This window comes from Colobus angolensis, unplaced genomic scaffold, assembly GCF_000951035.1.
Source record: "Colobus angolensis palliatus isolate OR3802 unplaced genomic scaffold, Cang.pa_1.0 Scaffold301, whole genome shotgun sequence".
NCBI lineage: Eukaryota > Metazoa > Chordata > Mammalia > Primates > Cercopithecidae > Colobus > Colobus angolensis.
Genome location: NW_012116278.1, coordinates 4,057,139 through 4,076,518, shown reverse-complemented (window position 1 = coordinate 4,076,518; position 19,380 = coordinate 4,057,139). Strand labels below are relative to the sequence as shown.

Sequence of the window (19,380 nt, the reverse complement as noted above, 5' to 3'; positions counted from 1 at the left end):
CCTCACAGATGTGGCATGGGCCTGCCACCCAAACTTTGGTTTGGGGATTGAGTCTGATGATGCCATAATACACCAAGAGATACACCAAGAGAGTAGGAAAAGGTTTATTACTCAGAAAATGAAGTTTTCTGGAGAGATGAGGAAAGGTTCTCACAGTGGTCCCACCCCCCCTCCAACCCCCTCACCAAAAAATCTGCTAAAGAGAGCAAGCAAAGAAAACTGAGTTGGGGTTTTGAGGTGTGATTAAAAGATGGGGATGCAGTGAGGGTTCCCAATTGTGTAGGCTGGAGCTTGCACAGTATGTATTCTCCAGTTATTGTTATTGAATTGTGTTTTTCTTTTCAATTCTTCAGTTTTTATTTCATGCATTTTTGAGCCTGTGTTATAAGGTACACATATAAGTGCTATATTTCCCTTGTGTATTTACTCTTATATTATTATGAAATATCCCTCTTTGTCTGTAGTACTATTTCTTGTTGTTGTTGTTAGACACAAGGTCTCGCTGTTGCCCAGGCTGGAGTGCAGTGGCATGGTCATAGCTTACTGTAACCTCAAACTCCTGGGCCCGAGTGATCCTTCTGCCTCAGCCTCATGAGTAGCTAGGACTACGGGTGCATGCCACGATGCTCAGCTTATTTCTTGTCTCAAAGTCTATTTTTGTGATGTTATTATGGCCACTCTAGCTCTCTTTTGGTCACTGCTTGCAGGGCATATCTTTTTTCTTTTCCTTTTTTCTTAGATGAAGTCTCACTCTGTTGCCCAGGCTGGGGTGCAGTGGCGTGATCTCGGCTCACTACAACCTCCGCCTCCTGGGTTCAAGCAATTTTCCTGCCTCCATCTCCCAAGTAGATGTGATTACAGGCATGCACCACCATGCCTGGCTAATTTTTATATTTTTATAGAGACGGGGTTTCTCCATGTTGGTCATGCTGGTCTCAAACTCCTGAACTCTGGTGATCCGCCCACCTCAACCTCCCAAAGTGCTGGGATTACAGGCGTGAGCCACTGCGCCCTGCCAGCATATCTGTTTTCTATCCTCTATATTTTAAATTATCTATGTCTTTGAATCTAAGGTGTGTCTTTTATACACAGCATGTAGTTGAATTGTGCTTTTTTAAAGATAAAATCTGACCATCTGTTCCTTTTGATTGGGATAATTAGACCATTCACTTTTAATGTAATTGTTGATAGGTTGAATTTATATTTGCCATTTCATATTTTTTCTATATATCTTCTATCTTTTTATCCTGTTTCTTCTTTACTTCATCATTTTGTATTAAATATTTTTGTATACCATTTAACACCTACATATTCCTTAGTTATTTTCTTGTTGGTAGCTCTAGGATTATAATATGCATGTTAACTCACCACTATGTACTTCATAATACTAACTCCATTCTAGTAAAATATAGAAACTTTGCTTCTGTATAGCCCCATTCCTTCTTTTCCTCCTTTGTGCTGATATGTATGTGTATGTGTGTGTATATATATATACATTCACATACACACATACTTATATATACACACATATATACATTTTATATACACACATCTATATTATCAGGTTATAAACCTAATAATACAATGCTAATATTATTGTTTTGTGAAATCTTTTATCTTTTTAAGACGGTAAGAGAATGAAACAAAAATATATAGTGTGAGTGCCATATGGTGCTATATTTTCTTATAGCATTTACAGGTTAATATAAGACTCTCTTAAATTAACTTATGTATTTACTATTTCTGGTGGTTTTCATTTTTTCCTGTGGATTAAAATTACAACCTGGTGTCAATTCCTTTTGGCCCAAAGGACTGTTTATAGTATCTTATAAAGCAGATCTTCTAGCCACAAATTCTCTCAGCCTATTTATTATTTATCTGGGAATAGCTTTATTTAGCTTTCATTTATGAACGACAGTTTTGCTTAATATAGAATACTTTAGTGGTTTTTTTTCTCATTTTTTTTTGTTTTTTTGTTTTGCTTTGTTTTTTTTTAGACAGAGCCTCACTCTGTTGCCCAGGCTGGAGTGCAGTGGCATGATCTCAGCTCACTGCAACCTCCGCCTCCCAGGTTCAAGTCATTCTCCTGCCTCAGCCTCCTGAGTAGCTGGGATTACAGGTGTGCACCACCATGCCCGGCTACTTTTTGTAGTTTTAGTGGAGACAGGGTTTCCCCATGTTGGTCAGGCTGGTGTTAAACTCCTGACCTTGTGTTCTACTGGCCTTGGCCTCCCATAGTGCTGGAATTATAGGTGTTAGCCACCGTGCCCGGCCTTTTTTCCTAGTATTTTTAATATGTCCTGTTGGTCTTCATTATTTTAGATGAAAAATCAGGAATTAAAAGTGTTGTACTTTCCTGTACATAGTGAATCATTTTTCTCTTTCTGCTTTTAAGATTTTCTTTGTCTTTGAACACTTTGACTATGATATGTTTAGGTGTGGATCTTTTTGTATTTATCCTACTTGAAGTTTGTTGTGCCTCTGTGCTATCTTAATTTTTTTTCTCGAAGTTGCAGTTTTCTATCATTATTTCTTTTTTCTCATCTTTGCAGATTTATTTCTGTGCACATATACATATACAAATATTTTTACAAGAATAGGGTCATACCGTGAATACCACCTATAATGGTATCTCAGCTGTCAATATAGGTGTGTATAACTAAGACTGTGTAGACTTCCACTGCGGATGTACCAAAATTTATTTAATTCCTTGTAACTGGATATTTTTGCTTCACTAATATGTAGACACTGTAAGCAATGCTTCAACATCTCTGCACCTCTATTTTTGGTATAACTATTTCCTTAGGATGAAGTCCCAGAAATTGAATTGCAAGGTATAAAAGATTATTAACGTTTTTTAAGGCTTTAAGATGCCTTTACAGTGTATCTGTTACATCCTGCTTCCACACAAATTATTCTGTAGGGCCAGTACCCAAGCTGCAGCTCTCAGCCCAGGTGAAGACAGCCAGGATGCCCCAGTCAATGCTCTTGCCCAGTCTGCCAGCCTTCAGGTAGTTTAGCAGCTGAGGCATAACCTGGAATTCAAACATTCTCTTGGCATCACAAAGGATATTCTCTGGAATATCCTTTTCTTGAGGAATATTTTCACCTGAAATCCAGATGGGGGCAATACCTCTGCCATATCTGAGAATCTGTTCTGGTTCAAAGGCTATCTGAGTTTTGAACTTCTGAAAAATGTTATCTTCCCTGGATTCATGTTTTGCCATGGAATCCAGTTCTTCCTCAAGTGCATCACCCATGCTCCCTATAATCTCTGAGTAATCTTCCTTTTCCACAACCTCAGGTGTAATCTCATCTTTTGCTTCTATTACAATTGCAAATTCTGGAAAAAGGAAGTCGTGGTCTGGAATTATATGGTCCAAATAATCTGATTGTGTACAAGCCTACTTATATCTCAATTTCTGGTCTAGGGTCTGATGCTCCTTGCTGCAGTAATACGCTTTGTGGCATCTGGAACATGTTTTGGGGCCTAAACAGCCACAAACCCTGCAGAGACCAGCACTAGACTTAAGTTGGCAACACACTGATTGTCCTGTTTCTGGGGGAGGATTCTCAGAAGGTGGCTCATATGAGTAAAAATCATTTTTCCTGGGTAGCTGATTCCTAAAAACTCGCATGCTGGCACAGCATGGCGGCTCACGGCAGTACAAGAGGAAGATGCCACGGTGGAAGGCGTCGGCGCGGCAGGTAGCAGCGCATACATCTGCAGCAGGAAGGAGAGCGGGCGGCTGCACAACGTGCAGGCCAGGGCTCGGTCTGGCAGCCCGACCGCGCCCAGCCACGCCGGCCGCACGCCCCTCTACCATTATTTCTTCAAATTTTTTCTTCCTTTTTCTTCTCTCCTCTCATTCTGGGACTCCCACTGTATGTGTGTTTATATACTTGATGTCCCAAAAGTCTTTAAGGCTCTATTCATTTTTCTTCAATTTTTATCTTCAAGTTCACTGATGGATTATTTTGCCATCTTGAATCCTCTGTTATAGTCCTCTAGGTGAATTTCTCATTTCAGTTATTATACCTTCAACTCCAGAATTTCTTTTTGGTTCTTTTCAATAATTCCTATCTGTTTATTGAGATTCTCTATTTGTTGATTCAATGTTTCCATACTTTCCTTTAATTTTTTAAATGTGATTTTTTTTTAGCCCTTTGAACGTATTTAAATAGCTGCTTTGATGTCTGTCTGATAAATCAAATACCTAGAATCACTCATAAGGAGTTTCTATCATTTCCCCTTTTTCTTTACCCTGAGTCCTATTTTCTTTCTTTGCATGTCTCATTTTTGTTGGTGGTGTTTTTGAAAACTGAAGATTCTAGTTTTATATTGTAGCAACTCTGGATTCTATATTTCCACCCTGAAGGTTTGTTCTTTTTAAAATTTGTTCATTGTTTAGTAACCTACCTGAGTTAAATCTATCTCCCTAGTGATACGGAGCTGCTGATAGCTCTGCCCAGATTTTTTTTTTAATTCTTGTTTATGTCTTTAAGACTGACTTCTTAAGGCTCATCCCTGTGTCTGTGTAGCCCACTAGTCAGCCAATGATTGGACGTAGGTTGTGAAGTGCCTCAAGCAAGTAAGGATTTTGTCTTGTGTTGAAATCTGTGTGTAGGTAAGGGAATAGATTCAAAGTTTAGGCCATTGTTAAGTCTACTCCAGCATTTTAATTTCAGCTAGGCCCTTCTGGGTCTCCTATGCACATGTGTCCAGCCTCAGGGTCAGCCAGAATTGTGTATATTGTTTGTACTGTCTTTGGTCTCTGCTGCTCATATGTGCACCCTCAGCCAGAAATATGCTTGCCTTAACCATGACTGTAATATCAGACAAGTAGAGCCATTGGCCCTCCCTCCTCACTTGATGCCAGGATAATCACTTTCACCAGTGCTGCTGGATATGGGTATCTATCGCTCCAAATTGAATAAGTGTAGCTGTCTGTCCTCACGGGCCTGCCATATCCTGGCAGAATCTCAGCACCAACTAAACTGGGAAGAAGGTAGAAGTTAGGATCAGCCCCAGGTAAAGACACCACACTTCCACTGTTCTTACCCAAAGTTCAATAGTTTTTCAAACATAAATGCTTCTGGAATTATTTTGTGACTTTAGTTGATTTCAAGAGAAGTAAAAGAGTTGTTTTATCAATTTTGTCCAGCTTCATGGGTATTTTTTCAGGAAAATATTGCTGGACTCCTTACTAGACCATAGCCAGAAGTCTGAAATTTCAAGCTATAATTTTATATGCAAGTTAACTATCCCTGGTCATGTGTTCTTACTGTGCCATGTGGCCTCCTTTATGTTGCTTTAGCATCTGACAATTTACAAAGTGTTTTTCACAAGTATTACCTAGTACCCAAGACAACTCCATAACATTTTTGTTCTTGTTTTTTCTAGTTTTAGAGCTGAAGCAATTGAAGTATAAGAGATACTGGAGATAAATATTTACAAAGAGAAAACTTGAGTTTGGAGAAAAGAACATTAACCAAGAATGTAAAATGAATCAACAACCATGTCAGAATAGGAACCTGGCTCTTCCATTTCCCAGCTGAGGGTCTTTGTGCATCACCCACATGCCTTCTTTTGGAAGAGCACTGGGGATAAAAATACTCCTCCTCCCTCCTCCACCCCACCTCCATGCACTTACTGGTACGAGGAAAAAGCACAAGTGAAAGGGCCATAGGCCATTGGCACTCTCTGCCCCTAGAGGGTGCTGCTCTTTCTATAACATGAACACAGGTTGTCTAGAAAGGTGATTTAAGTATGGAAGCATTTTTGATTATGGCAATTGCATACATTCTTTCAATCTAATTCTAGCTGGATTAACCTGTCTTTAGTATATGGCTATTAATAATTTACATTATTCTCTTTGATAATATATTTCTGTTCAAAGTGTCCATTAACATTGCTTTTTCTCAGGGACTTTCCCTCAACTCCTGGGTTTTAGTTGTAGTTTGTAGCAGCCTATTGAAGCATTCATGAGTGAGGATTTAATCAGGCAATTTTTGCAAAACTGAAGATCAGTTTTCAATGAAAGGAGATGACAAAATATTATAGTATTAAAATAAGTAGATATCTGTATATCATAGTTACAAAATGAAAAATAAAAGTCCTTCCAAACTGCTCTGAAATTCCTCCTGTGTCACAAATATGGGCTTTCTGATTCTTCTGAGGGCAGATTTCTTTGTTTTGCTGCGATTTTTTTTTGACTGGGAAACTTATTCTTTTTGTTTAAGTACAAATGGCAAGTTCAAAATGGAATGTGTGGTGGACATTCTCTGGTTGCCCCTCTAGACTCTCTGCCCTTCTCTGCCTTACTCTGTGCCCAAAGAGGTGACCTCTAAGGACTGTAACAATTAGCTCCCCTGCCCTTTGGCTTCTGATTGATTTGACCAATGGAGGTACCAGCAGGAAAAGAGCATAGGAGGAGAGAGAGGTTGGTGGATTTGCTCCCCTAGCTCTCTTGCAGCTACCTGTGGTTTGGCAGTGCCCTGGTGCCTCCCTTAAAGACACAGGTCCTGTTGGGGGCCTTCTCCTATAGCTATAGGTCTCATCAGGTCCAGGTAAGGGCTCTTTCCCTCTTCCTGTTCTGGCCCAGGGGTGGAGATGGCTTTGTATTGTTGCTAGTCCCTGGTGCTTGATCCACCTCTGTTGCTTTGCCCTAGTTCTGCTCTCAGGTCTGTAAATAAACACTTGATGAACTTGCATGCCTTTCATCCCATTTGAGTGCTGGGACCTGCTAGACTCAGCCTGATACAGCAAGCTAGCATTTGGAAAAAAAAGAAAAGAAAAAGAAAAAGAAGAGGGCCTGTGAGGTATCCTGAGACCAGCTTTGGTCTTAGCTCAGGTACTATTTTGCCATATGGCCTTGAGTAAGTCCTTTCTTCTCTCTGACTTTAAAATGGCTCATCTGTAAAAAAAGCAGCTGGGCCAGGTGCGGTGGCTCATGCCTAAAACCCAGCACTCTGAGAGGCCGAGGTGGGCAGATCACCTGAGCTCAGGAGTTCGAGACCAGCCTGGTCAACATGGTGAAACCCCATCTGTACTAAAACTACAAAAATTAGCTGGGTGTGGAGATGCACACCTATAGTCCCAGCTACTCAGGAGGCTGAGGCAGGAGAGTCACTTGAACCAGGGGGGTGGGAGTTGCAGTGAGCTGAGATCATGCCACTGCACTCCAGCCCGGGTGACAGAGTGAGACTCCATCTAAAAAAAAAAAAAAAAAAAGCAGTTGGACAAAACCAGAGGCCTTTGCACAGTTTTTTGCTCATGTGCCACCAAATGCATTCTGAAACAATACATAATCAATTATTTTTTAAATTTTTCATCATGGTTTTAAATAGTTGTAAAGGGTGTAACATCCTGTGTATTGTAAATATTAATGTTTAAAATTAAACTGCTAGCATCACTCCTTTAAATAGATCCAATGGAATTTAAATGTCACAGTAATTTTATACCCCTATCATCCGTTGAAAAATTGATGAACACACTCTCCTTTAACAGTTAGAAATTTTACAATGTTCCTCTTTCTCCTTTAAATCATTATTTCCATTCTACTTCCCCCATAGAATTTTATAGGAATGTCATATTTTTTTTCTGCTGCTAAGTCTCATATGGATCATCATGTCATAGTATCTAAATCAAAAACATGTTTATAGGCAAAAATTTCAGAATTTTTGTATTTCCTGGGATAATAAGGCTTTAAGGATTAAACATTTTTCTGAATTGAGATATCAATGCAATAAATTTTGGGATACAACTAATTAAAATTTAGATAATTGTTAAACAGAAAAAGTAAAATTAATGGAAATTCATCTCTCACTGAGATGACTGGGGAAGGGTCTGGGGAGTCTTGATTAAAAGAATGTTTACTTTCCAACATTTGCCCTCAGCCCTCTGTTTGGTGCTCTCTCTCCCTCTATCCCCAACTCAGGTTTTTTTCCTCTCCAGGCAATGTCTCACGGTAAGGTTTGGAATGGATAAGAGATACACCTTTACTGTATCAAAGGGGAGAAGGGTAGCTGAGAAAGGGAAAGTGAGAAAGGAAATCCAGGTTCACATCTTCTCATGGGAGTTATCAGGTAGGTCAGTTTTTGTTGTTGATGTTGTTGTTGTTGTTTTGCATGTCTGTGTGTGTATGTTTGTGTGTGTGTGTGTGTTTGTGTTTTGAGACACAGTCTTGCTCTGTCACCCAGGCTGGAATGCAATGGCATGATATTGGTTCACTGCAACCTCTGCCTCCTGGGTTCAAGCAATTCTCCTGCCTCAGCTTCCTGAGTAGCTGGGATTACAGGCACGTGACACCATACCCTGCTATTTTTTTTTTTTTTCTTACTTTAAGTTCTGGGATACATGTGCAGAACGTCAGGTTTGCTACATAAGTATACATATGCCATGGTGGTTTGCTGCACCTATCAACCCATCATCTAGGTTTTAAGCCCTGCATGCATTAGGTATTTGTCCTAATGCTTCCCCTCCCCTAACCCCCCACCCCCTCACAGGTCCCAGTGTGTGATGTTCCCCTTCCTGTGTCCATGTGTTCTCATTGTTCAACTCCCACTTATGAGTGAGAACATGCAGTGTTTGGTTTTCTCTTCTTGTGTTACCTTGCTGAGACTGATGGCTTCCAGCTTCATGTTCCTGCAAAGGACTTGAACTCATCATTTGTTATGGCTGCATAGTATTCCATGGCATATATGTGCCACATTTTCTTTATCCAGTCTATCATTGATGGACATTGGGTTGGTTCCAAGTCCTTGCTATTGTAAATAGTGCTGCAAAAAACATATATGTGCATATGTCTTCATAGTAAAATGATTTATAATCCTTTGGGTGTATACCCAGTAATGGGATTGCTGGGTCAGATGGTATTTCTGGTTCTAGATCCTTGAGGAATCACCACACTGTCTTCCACAATGGTTGAACGAATTTACACTCCCACCAACAGTGTAAAAGCATTCCTATTTCTCCACATCCTCTCCAGCATCTGTTGTTTCCTCACTTTTTAATAATTGCCATTTTAAGTGGTATAAGATCACACCCGGCTAATTTTTGTATTTTTAGTAGAGACAGGGTTTCACAATGTTGGCCGGGTTGGTCTTGAACTCCTAAGCTCAGGTGATCCGCTTGCATCGCCATCCCAAAGTGCAGGTTTATAGGCATGAGCCACCGTGCCTGGCCTCAGGCAGGTAAGTTTTAGGAAATTGTACACATGTAAGCTGAGAATCTACAAATGGAGTATCTTAAAAAACTGTGTGTGGTGACTCTACCTTGCAAATTGTGTCCCCTGTGGATGAGTCCCCTAATTTGAAGGCCACTGGGCTTGGTGGTATCTGAAGGGCACCCCTAAATGGGTAGCTTCACAGAGTCATGTCTCAGAGGGCCAGTTCTGGAGTATGACTTGGGCAACTTCCTTCACAGAAGCTTCGTGCCTCAGTTTCCTTATGTGTAAAATGGGGATGTATACAGCTCGAACTTATAGGGGATTCTTTAGGAGTTAAGTGAGATATTGTTTATGAAGCACCTGGTATATGGCAAATGCTCAAAACAGATTCAAAGGATTGAAAAGATTCCTCCCAACTCTGACACACTCTGGAAAGGGGCCCAGGGATCCCTGAATCACCTGTTCCTCCATTGAAGTCCTATTTTAAGGCAATGAGCTGCCATTATAAACATCATGATGTCCCTGTAATGAAAAGCAGAGTACTCCAGCATCTTTGGCTCATTTTTTTTATTTGGTGTTTTGTTTTTGGTTTTGGTAAATTTTACTGTCTACTGAGGCTTTTCTGATTTTTCAACATTTATCCACAGGTCCTGACCTTTACCATCTCAGGGAGGTTGATATATCCAGTGATTCATGCAGTAGAAGCAATGGGCCATGGATCTCTAAGTCTAGAGACCAGCTTGGCTGTCTTAACAGGGCTCCCCCATTTCTCAGAGAAAGAATTATAACCAGGCTATGTGTGCAGGCTGTGTGAGCCCAGAAAATGACAGTTCCTGCTTTCCAGGAATGGGAATAAACAGATATTCATTGTACTCTCCTGGAAAAACTGAGGTTGCCAAGGGGCCAATTTTGAATCAGGCAATCCAATATTTGAGGTTTTTACCAGAGAAACAAAATGAGACATTGATATGCTAAGAAGTTGCTAACTGAGTCAGTTTTGCTGGCGGCCTGCTCTGATGTGACTTCTGTGCTAACATTATTGCTCAGACACCAGGGCCACACAATGGCTACCCTGCTGACTGCCACTTTGCCACCAGAATGTGGGGCCTCCCTGGCACATCAGCAGGCTGAGTTCTGGATTCTCAGTTTCATTTCCTACTGATACAGCGGAATGCTGCTGTTTTCCTTTTATAAAGAAACCATTTGTGTATATTGCCCCTTATTTGGATTTCTTCATTACCATGTCTCAGAACACAGTTTTAATTTATAGAATCTTGGCAGCTTTATCTAAATGATTTCGTATTTTGAAATTTAATTTTATTCTCATATTTTTTGAGAAGAATGAAAATCCGTGATGAGTGTAGTAGATTGAACACATTAGTGGTCGCAGTTCTTTATCCCTTCCTGTATTCATGCCTGATACCATGTAATTGTGCATATTCTACCAATCTGGCTCAGGGTCAGCTGTGGAACTTGTCTTCAACAACGGGATGCTAGCAAATGTGATTTAAACAGAGACTTGAAAAGTGTCTGCACAATTGAGCTTGTCTACTTTTGTTCGTCTGCCATTACCAAGTGCAGGTGCCCGTGCTAGCCTGCTGGAGGATGAGAGACATGTGGACCAGAATCAAGTGGCCCTACTTGTCCCGGTCAACCTAGATTAGCTAAGAACCAGCCAAGCCCAGACACGAAGCAATCCCTGCTAAGACAGAAAGAACATGTCAACAGATCTGTGGACTCGTGAACCAAATTCTTGCTCATTATTTGAAGCCACTGAGTTTTGGGATTGTTTGTTGTATAGCATTGTTGTGATAAAAGTTAGTGGCCTAGAATACGCAGTGGCAGACCTGCGCTTCTGGAGCAGAATCCAAGGGAACACAGCCCATGTGCAACACCTCCCAGGAACTTGGGAAATAGTGATAAACAGAGAAGGAGGGAACCTTACTAAGGCAACTCAAACACTACCACCGTGCACGTAGGGGATCCACATCAGTGAGATTCAGCAGAGTAAAGTAAACATAAGTACAGGCTCCAGAGTTGGGCTCCTGGGTCCAAAACCTAGATTCATTTATGAGCTTCACGTTCTTGAGCAAGTTACTTTACCTTTTGGACCTCCGTTTCCTCCCTTGTAAAACAGATAGATAATAAATAATACCTACGTCGTAAGGTTGTTAGGAGGATTAGATTTAAAATTTTTTAAAATTTATTTCTAATGACACATGTATATGTAGTTATGGTATACAGCATGATGTTTTGAAATGATGTAGAGCGGCTAAATTGAGCTATTTAACGTATGCATTATCTCACCTGCTTTTTTGTGGTGAGAATACTTAAAATCTACTCTCTTGGTGATTTTCTTACCACGTTTTCTTTATCCATTCAGTTGCTGATGGACAGTTAGGTTGATTCCATATCTTGGTTATTATGGATAATGCAGCAGTGAACATGGCCGTGCAGATACTTCTTTGACACACTAATTTCATTTCCTTTGGATCTATATCCAGTTGTGGGATTGCTGGATCATATGATAGTTCTGTTATTAATTTTTTGAGAAATATGCATACTGTTTTCCATAATGGCTTACTAATTTACATTTCCACCAACAGTGTGCCAGGGTTTCTTTTTCTCCACGTTCTCACCAACACTTATCTTTCATTTTTGGTTTTTTTTTTTTTTTGAGACAGAGTCTTGCTCTATCGCCCAGGCTGGAGTGCAGTGGTCGGATCTCAGCTCACTGCAAGCTCCGCCTCCCGGGTTTACGCCATTCTCCTGCCTCAGCCTCCCGAGTAGCTGGCATGTGCCAGAGTACAAGCATGTGCCACCACACCTGGCTAATTTTTTGTATTTTTAGTAGAGATGGGTTTTCACTGTGTTGGCCAGGATGGTCTCAATCTCCTGACCTCGTGATCTGCTCTCCTCAGCCTCCCAAAGTGCTGGCATTACAGGTGTGAGCCACTGCACCCGGCCTCATTTTTGTTTTTATAGTAGCCATTCTAATAAGTGTGAGGTGATATCTCATTCTGGTTTTAACTTGCATTTCCCTGGTGATTAGTGATGTCCAGTATTTTTTCATGGACCTGTTGCCCATTTGTTGGTCTTCTTTTGAGAAATGTCTAGGTCCTTTGCTCCTTTTTTTTTTTTCAAGACAGAGTCTTGCTGTGGCACCCAGGCTGGAGTGCAGTGGCATGATCTCGGCTCATTGCAACTTCCACCTCCCGGGTTCAAGCGATTCTCCTGCCTCAGCCTCCCGAGTAGCTGGCATGTGCCAGAGTACAAGCATGTGCCACCACACCTGGCTAATTTTTTGTATTTTTAGTAGAGATGGGTTTTCACTGTGTTGGCCAGGATGGTCTCAATCTCCTGACCTCGTGATCTGCTCTCCTCAGCCTCCCAAAGTGCTGGCATTACAGGTGTGAGCCACTGCACCCAGCCCCTTTGCTCATTTTTTAATAGGGTTATTTATTTTATAGCTATTGAGTTACTTGAGTTCCTTACATATCTGGGGTACTAACCCCTCATTAGATGTTTGGTTTGTAAATATTTTCTCTTGTTTTTTAGGTTATCTCTTCATTCTGATGATTGTTTCCTTTGCTGTGCAGGAACTTTGGAGTTTGATGTCATCCCATTTGTCTATTTTTGCTTTTCTTGCATATGCTTTTGGTTTCATATCCCCCAAAAATTATTATCCAGACCAATGTCATGGAATGTTTCTCATTTTCTTCTAGTAGTCTTACAGTTTCAGGTCTACTTTTAAATGTTTAATCTATTTTGAGTTGATTTTTGCATACAGTGTGAGATAAGGGTCTCATGTCCTTATGTATGTGGATATCCATTTTCCTGAGAGTCTTTTGTTGAAGAGACTGTCCTTTCCCCATTGTGTGTTCTTGGCATCTTGGTCAAACATCAGTTGATCTTAACGCACTTGGAATGGCTCAGTGCAAGCCCTAGGTAAGTATTTGTTAAATAAATAAATAAAGTGTGACCTCATTTCTACCCACAGGCTGATCAAGCCTGGGGGACGTCTGGATTACATTTGTCTTCTGGTAGGAAGGATATATTTGCATCATGGAGGGACTGTTTCTCATTTCATATAGTCAAACATTGACTTCTGAAGAACTGAATGCATACTCAACAGCTCTAAAATATCTGGGGAAAGACAATGTTTTCCTTTTGAAAATCCACGCTATTGTATCAATATCCTGGGCTCAGTTAATTCATCTTAATATGTTTGGGGGCAGTGCTCAATGTGAGATTTCAGGAAAGGCAGGGGGAATAATGTTATCCTTTCTTTAAGAGGCAGGGAAGGGTACACTACATTTCAGAAAGATATCCATTCCAAATTATTGAAATAAAAGTTTTGATACTTAGAGAGGTAATCCCCAATTACTTGAAAAATCTCAGTTAAAAATATTTATTTCTTTGAAGAATCTCCAAAGCCATGACTGTATTGCATTATTATTATTATCATTATTATTATTATTATTTGAAACAGAGTCTCTCTGTGTTGACAAGGCTGGAGGGCAGTGATCTCAGCTCACTGCAACCTCCACTTCCCGGGTCCAAGTGATTCTCCTGCCTCAGCCTCCCAAGTAGCTGGGATTACAAGCACATGCCACTACACCCAACTAATTTTTGTATTTTTGGTAGAGACGGGGTTTCACCATGTTGGCTAGGCTGGTCTCCAACTCCTGACCTCAGGTGATCCGACTGCCTTGGCCTCCCAAAGTGTTGGGATTACAGGCATGAGCCACCACACCAGACTCCATCTGTTTTTAAAAGTAACAGATGCAAGTCAAAATCTCATGGTCCTGCTATGGTAGGGAAGGCACAAGGAGTGTGTGTGTGTGTGTGTGTACGTGTGTGTGCAGAGATGTGCTTTCTCCTGAGTAAGAGTCTCTGCTATCCCAGAGAAAAAAATGAGATTGTGCGATTTGGACAAGAGCTTAACCTCCATCCTCCTGCTGAGTTCTCTGACCACGCTTTTCTCCCTCCATCCCTCCCGTCCTTCTCCCCAGTAGACATAGGTCCTTAACCAGAGCCTTTTGGGAACAGGTAGAAGGTAGAGATTTGAACTGAGTAAAACTGAAAGAACATAACCATCCCCATGTACCCAAATAATGGAAAGAGAAATAGCTATTGTCTAGAACTCAATTAAATCCATATAAGCAAAATAACATGAAATCTTTAATAGGAGCTCTAAATTGCTAAGAAATTTACTGTTGGTGGGCAACCAGGGGCAAGACTACACCCATGGCACAACAGTTGACAAAAGGTCCATGGAAACTGCCTGGACGCTCTTAAGGAACATGAAGGACCTGAAGACCCAGCTGTGATGTTAGCTACTGGGGGGTCATTTATGTCATGGATCATGAAAAGGTCATATTTAATGTACCGTTTTAAATTGAGACAGCACTTTGGGAGGCCGAGGTGGGCAGATCACCTGAGGTCAGGAGTCTGAGACCAGCCTGGCCAACATGGTGAAACCCTGTCTCTACTAAAAATACCAAAAAAAAAAAAATTACCTGGGCCTGGTGGCAGGCACCTGTAATCCCAGCTACTTGGGAGATTGAGGCAGGAGAATCACTTGAACCCAGGAGGCAGAGGTTGCAGTGAGTGGAGACTGCACCATTGCACTCCAGCCTGGGTCAATAAGAGTGAAACTCCATCTCAAAACAAAACAAACAAACAAAAAAGAGACTTAGTGGTTCATTCTTTATAGCTGTCTTAAAAACTACCCCAAAATATAGTGACTTTAAATAATAACCATTTTATTATGCTTCTGAATTCTGTGGCCAGGAATTTGGACAGGGTATGGAGAAGCTGACTTGTCTCTGTTTTACAATGTTTGGGACCAGGGGACTTAATGGCTGGGAGATGAGTCAAAAGCTGGGGACTAGAATGATCTGGCATCTCTTCACTCACATGTCTGGCACCTTAGCAGGGAGGACTCAAAGACTAAGACTGTGAATTAGTTCTCTAATTAGTAGCAAATTATCACAAACGATGGTTTAGAACAATACACATTTATTATCCCACATAATGGGGTATCGGCAGGACTTTTTTGGGTGGGCAGGACTCTGCTCATGAGGTTACAATCAAGGGCTAGTGTTTCATCGAAGGTTCAACTGGAGAAGAATTTGCTTCTAAGCTCACTTACATAGTTGTTGGCAGAATTCAGTTCCTTTTGGGTTGCTGGACTGAGGGTTAAGGTTCCTGGTTGCCTGTTGGACAGAGGCTGTCCTCAGTTCCTTGACATGTGGAACTCCCATGCATGGCCACTTGTTTCATCAAAAGTGGCAAGGCAGAGTCCACTAGACACATGGGAGGTATAATCTCATGTAACATAGTAACAAAAGGGACATCCCCTCACCTTCACAGTATTCCACTGATTAGAAGCAAGTTACGGTCTCACCCTCACTAAGAGGAGAGGATTATGCAAAGGTGTGCATACCAGGAGATGAGGGTAAGGAGGGGGGTATCTTAGAGTCCTTCTGCCACAGATGCCCAACAGAGTGGCTACACGTGGCCTCTCAACATGTCTTAGCTTCCTCACAACATGGCGGTCTCAGGAAAGTTGGACTTCTTACAGAACAGCTCAGGGATCCAAGTATGAGCAATCTAATGAAAAAAGTGGAAGCGACTTTGTCTTTTCCTAGACTTCCTCAGTCTAGGAAGTTACTCCTTATCACTTTCACAGTGGTCTATGGGTTTAAGCAGTTGCAGGTCCATCCAAATTCAAGTGGAGGAGAATTAGATTGCAGCCCTTGAGGAAGAGAGATGAGGTTACATTGCAGAAGCACGTGGGATAGCTGACGTTGTCCCAGCTATCTTTGTTCTCTGCCAGTCAGCTTTATGTGGACAATAAAGGGATGACACAATAAAAGGAAGTATGACCTGCTAAGTTGGACTATATAAATGATTACTCAAGCAATGACACTATAGATAGTGAAAGGGTTGCTATTAGTAAATAAGCTGAGACAACAGGCATAAACCAGAACTGACCAGGGCAAACTAGGATGCCTGGTTAGCCTAGACCTGCCAATATTCTCCCTATTCCCATAGCCTGTGTGGAAGTAGTGTCACTTTATCAGGTGGCCTTAGGTTGGGAATCCCAAGTGTTATCCAGCAGGGATAAGCACAGTGGTTCTTCACAACAGTGGGGCTAAGAGCATTATGGAGAAGCCCATTATGAGATGGAACATGCAGTCAGGAAGGTGACCGAGGAGGAATGCAAGACAAATACTTTTTCAGTTATAAGCGACAGAGTCTTTCCTTAAATTATTTTAACAGAAACAAAACAAAACAAAGCAAGCAAAAAGAATATGGATTGACTCACATAACTAAAAAGTTCAAAGGAAGTACAGCTTCAGGTCTGGCTGGATCTAGGGGTTCTAACCATGTTATTGGGACTGTGTCTTCCCGTAGCTGGGCTCTGCTTTCCTCTGTGTTAGCTGAATTCAGGCAAGCTCTTTCCACATGGCGCCCTTTGGCTCCTCTAAGCTTAAACTATATCCTCAGAGTCATCGCAAAGGAAAAGAAAACTTTCCATTCAAGCTCTTAAATCTGGATCTCATTGGCTTGGCCTGTCACATGACCATCTTGCCAAGGGGATGGCATACATGATTGGCCAGGCCTGGGTCATTTGCCGACAGCAGTCAGGGGTAGAGCAAGTCTACCCAGAACACATAGACTGAACATGAGAGAAGGCTTTTTCTCTAAGAAAAATTGAGACACTGTTGCCAGAACTGGGGGGAATGGAAAACAGATGCCCTCTATAGCCCTCTTTCCCAATAAACTAAAAAAGAGGGTAACCTTCAAGGAGGAAGAGAGAAATCTACCTTTAGATTATAACTGCTCAGATGCTAGACCTGGCCAATTCTGGCATTTACTTCTCATGCCAGCACTAGGAAGTCACTAAAATTAGTTGTCTCGTCACCCTTTGACAGGTGCAGAAAATGCAGCATATTGGCAAAGGAGGAGGGTAGATGTATCAGTTATCTATTGCCACAGTAATGCTGTGTAACAAACCACCTCCAAAACTCAGTTACAAAAAACAATAAGCATTTACTTAGCTCTTGAGTCTGCGGGTTGGGGATTTAATCTGGATAGTTCCTCTAGTCTCCTTTGAGCTCTCTCACTCTCTGGGGGTAGCTGGCTGTTGGCAGGGGGCTCACACATGTGGTGATCAGCTAGAATAACTAAACTTTGTTTCACCTTTCTCTCCTATTCTTCCAGCAGACTAGCTTGGGTATACAGTTGTCCCTGGGTATTCATGAATAATTGGTTCCAGGACCTCCACAGAAAACAAAATCTACAGATGCTCAAGGCCCTTATATAAAATGGTGTCATATTTGCCTATAACCTATGCACATCCTCCTGTAAATTTTAAATCATTTCCAGATTGCTTACAATACCTAACACAATGTAATGCTATGTAAATAGTTGTTATTCTGTATTGTTTAGGGAATAATGATAAGAAAAAAATCTGTACGTGCCCAGTACAGATGCAACCATCATAGGCTTAACTATATTTTCAATCCATGGTTGGTTGAATCTACAAATGTGGAACCCATGGATACGAGGGCCAACTGTATTCTCGTGGTGAAGGCATAAGTGCAAGAGCAAGTGCAAATTCAGTTGCACAAGCACTTTTATTTTTATTTAGTTTTTTTTTGAGATGGAATCTCATGCTATCACTCAGGCTGGAGTGCAGTGGTGTGACCACAGCTCACTGCAGCCTCAAGTTCTCGAGCTAAAACCCTCTTCCCACCTCAGCCTCCTGAGTAGCTGGGATCACAGGTGTGCACCGCCATGCCTGGCTAATTTTTAAATTTTTTGTAGAGACAGGGTCTCACCATGTTGCCCAGGCTGGTCTTGAACTCTTGGCCTCAAGCAGTCCTCTTGCCTTGGTCTCTCAAAGTGTTGAGATTATAAGCGTGAGCCACTGTGTTTGATCTGCACAAGCACTTTTAAAGTCTCTTCTTATGTGAAATTTGCTAACATCCCACTGGCCAAAGTCACATGGCCAAACTCGGATTCAAGGAATGGGAAATAGAGTCTACTTTTTTAGTGAGAACTGCAAAGTCATATGACAAAAAGGGCCGGATTTGAGGAGGTGTGCAGAATTGCCTTTAATGCAATCAATTTCCCACAGAACAAAGGGGCGAGGGTAACTGCTCATGACTCTTTAAGGTTGCTAAAGATAGATGTATGGATTTTGTTTCTCAACAGAGTTAGCATGAAATTCAGAAAGGATCAATCATCCTTCTACCTCTATTAAAGCAGCTTTTAAAAACAGTCTTTCTTTAGCCACTGTAGAAAATGTTATGGTGATTCCTCAAAAAGTTAGAAATAGAATGACCATAAGATCCAACAACTCGACTTCTGAGTATCTATCCAAAAGAATTGAAAGCAGAGAACTGAACAGATACTTATACATGAATATTCATAGCAACATTATTCACAATAGGTAAAAGGTAGACGCAACCCAAGTGTCCATCAATGGATGAATGGATAAATGACATGTGGTATAGCCATACAATGAAATATTATTCAGCCTTGAAAAGGAATGAAATTCTGATATACACTACAATGTGAATGAATCTTTGAGATTCATTGTGCCAATGAAATGAGCCAGATACAAAAGGACAAATATTGTGTGATTCCCCTTATATGAGAGTGCTCAGAATAGTCAAATTCATAGAGTGATAGAAAGTAGTACAGTGGTTGCCAGGAGCAGGTAGGAGGTAATGGGAAGTTAGTGTTTAATAGGTGTAGCATTTCCGTTTGGGATGATGAAAAATTATGAAGATGAATAATGGTGATGGTTACACAACAATGTGAATGCACTTCATATCACTGAACTGTACACTTACAATGTTTAAAATGGTAAATATTGTGTTATATATATTCCTGCACAATTTTTTTTTTCAATTTTGAGACAGTTTTGCTCTTGTTGCCCAGGCTGGAGTGCAGTGGCACGATCTCGGCTCACTGCAGTCTCCACCTCCCGGGTTCTCCTGCCTCAGCCTCCCGAGTAGCTGGGATGACAGGCGCCTGCCACCACACCTAGCTACTTTTTTGTATTTTTAGTAGAGACGGGGTTTCACCACATTGGCCAGGTTGGTCTCGAACTCCTGACCTCAGGTGATCTGCCTGCCTCAGCCTCCCAAAGTGCTGGGATTACAGGCTTGAGCCACCGCGCCCGGCC

At 41.3% G+C, this 19,380-nt stretch overlaps 1 pseudogene across 1 annotated transcript in view; it reads right to left on the bottom strand.

Annotated features, from left to right (window-relative positions):
• Positions 1-2,876: 2,876 nt before the first annotated feature.
• Positions 2,877-19,380, bottom strand: part of LOC105517567 — a 25,336-nt pseudogene continuing 8,832 nt past the window's right edge. Inside the window, exon 3 of the transcript XR_001002688.1 lies at positions 2,877-3,820. The product of XR_001002688.1 is annotated as a programmed cell death protein 2-like (transcript). The remainder of the gene's footprint in view (positions 3,821-19,380) is intronic.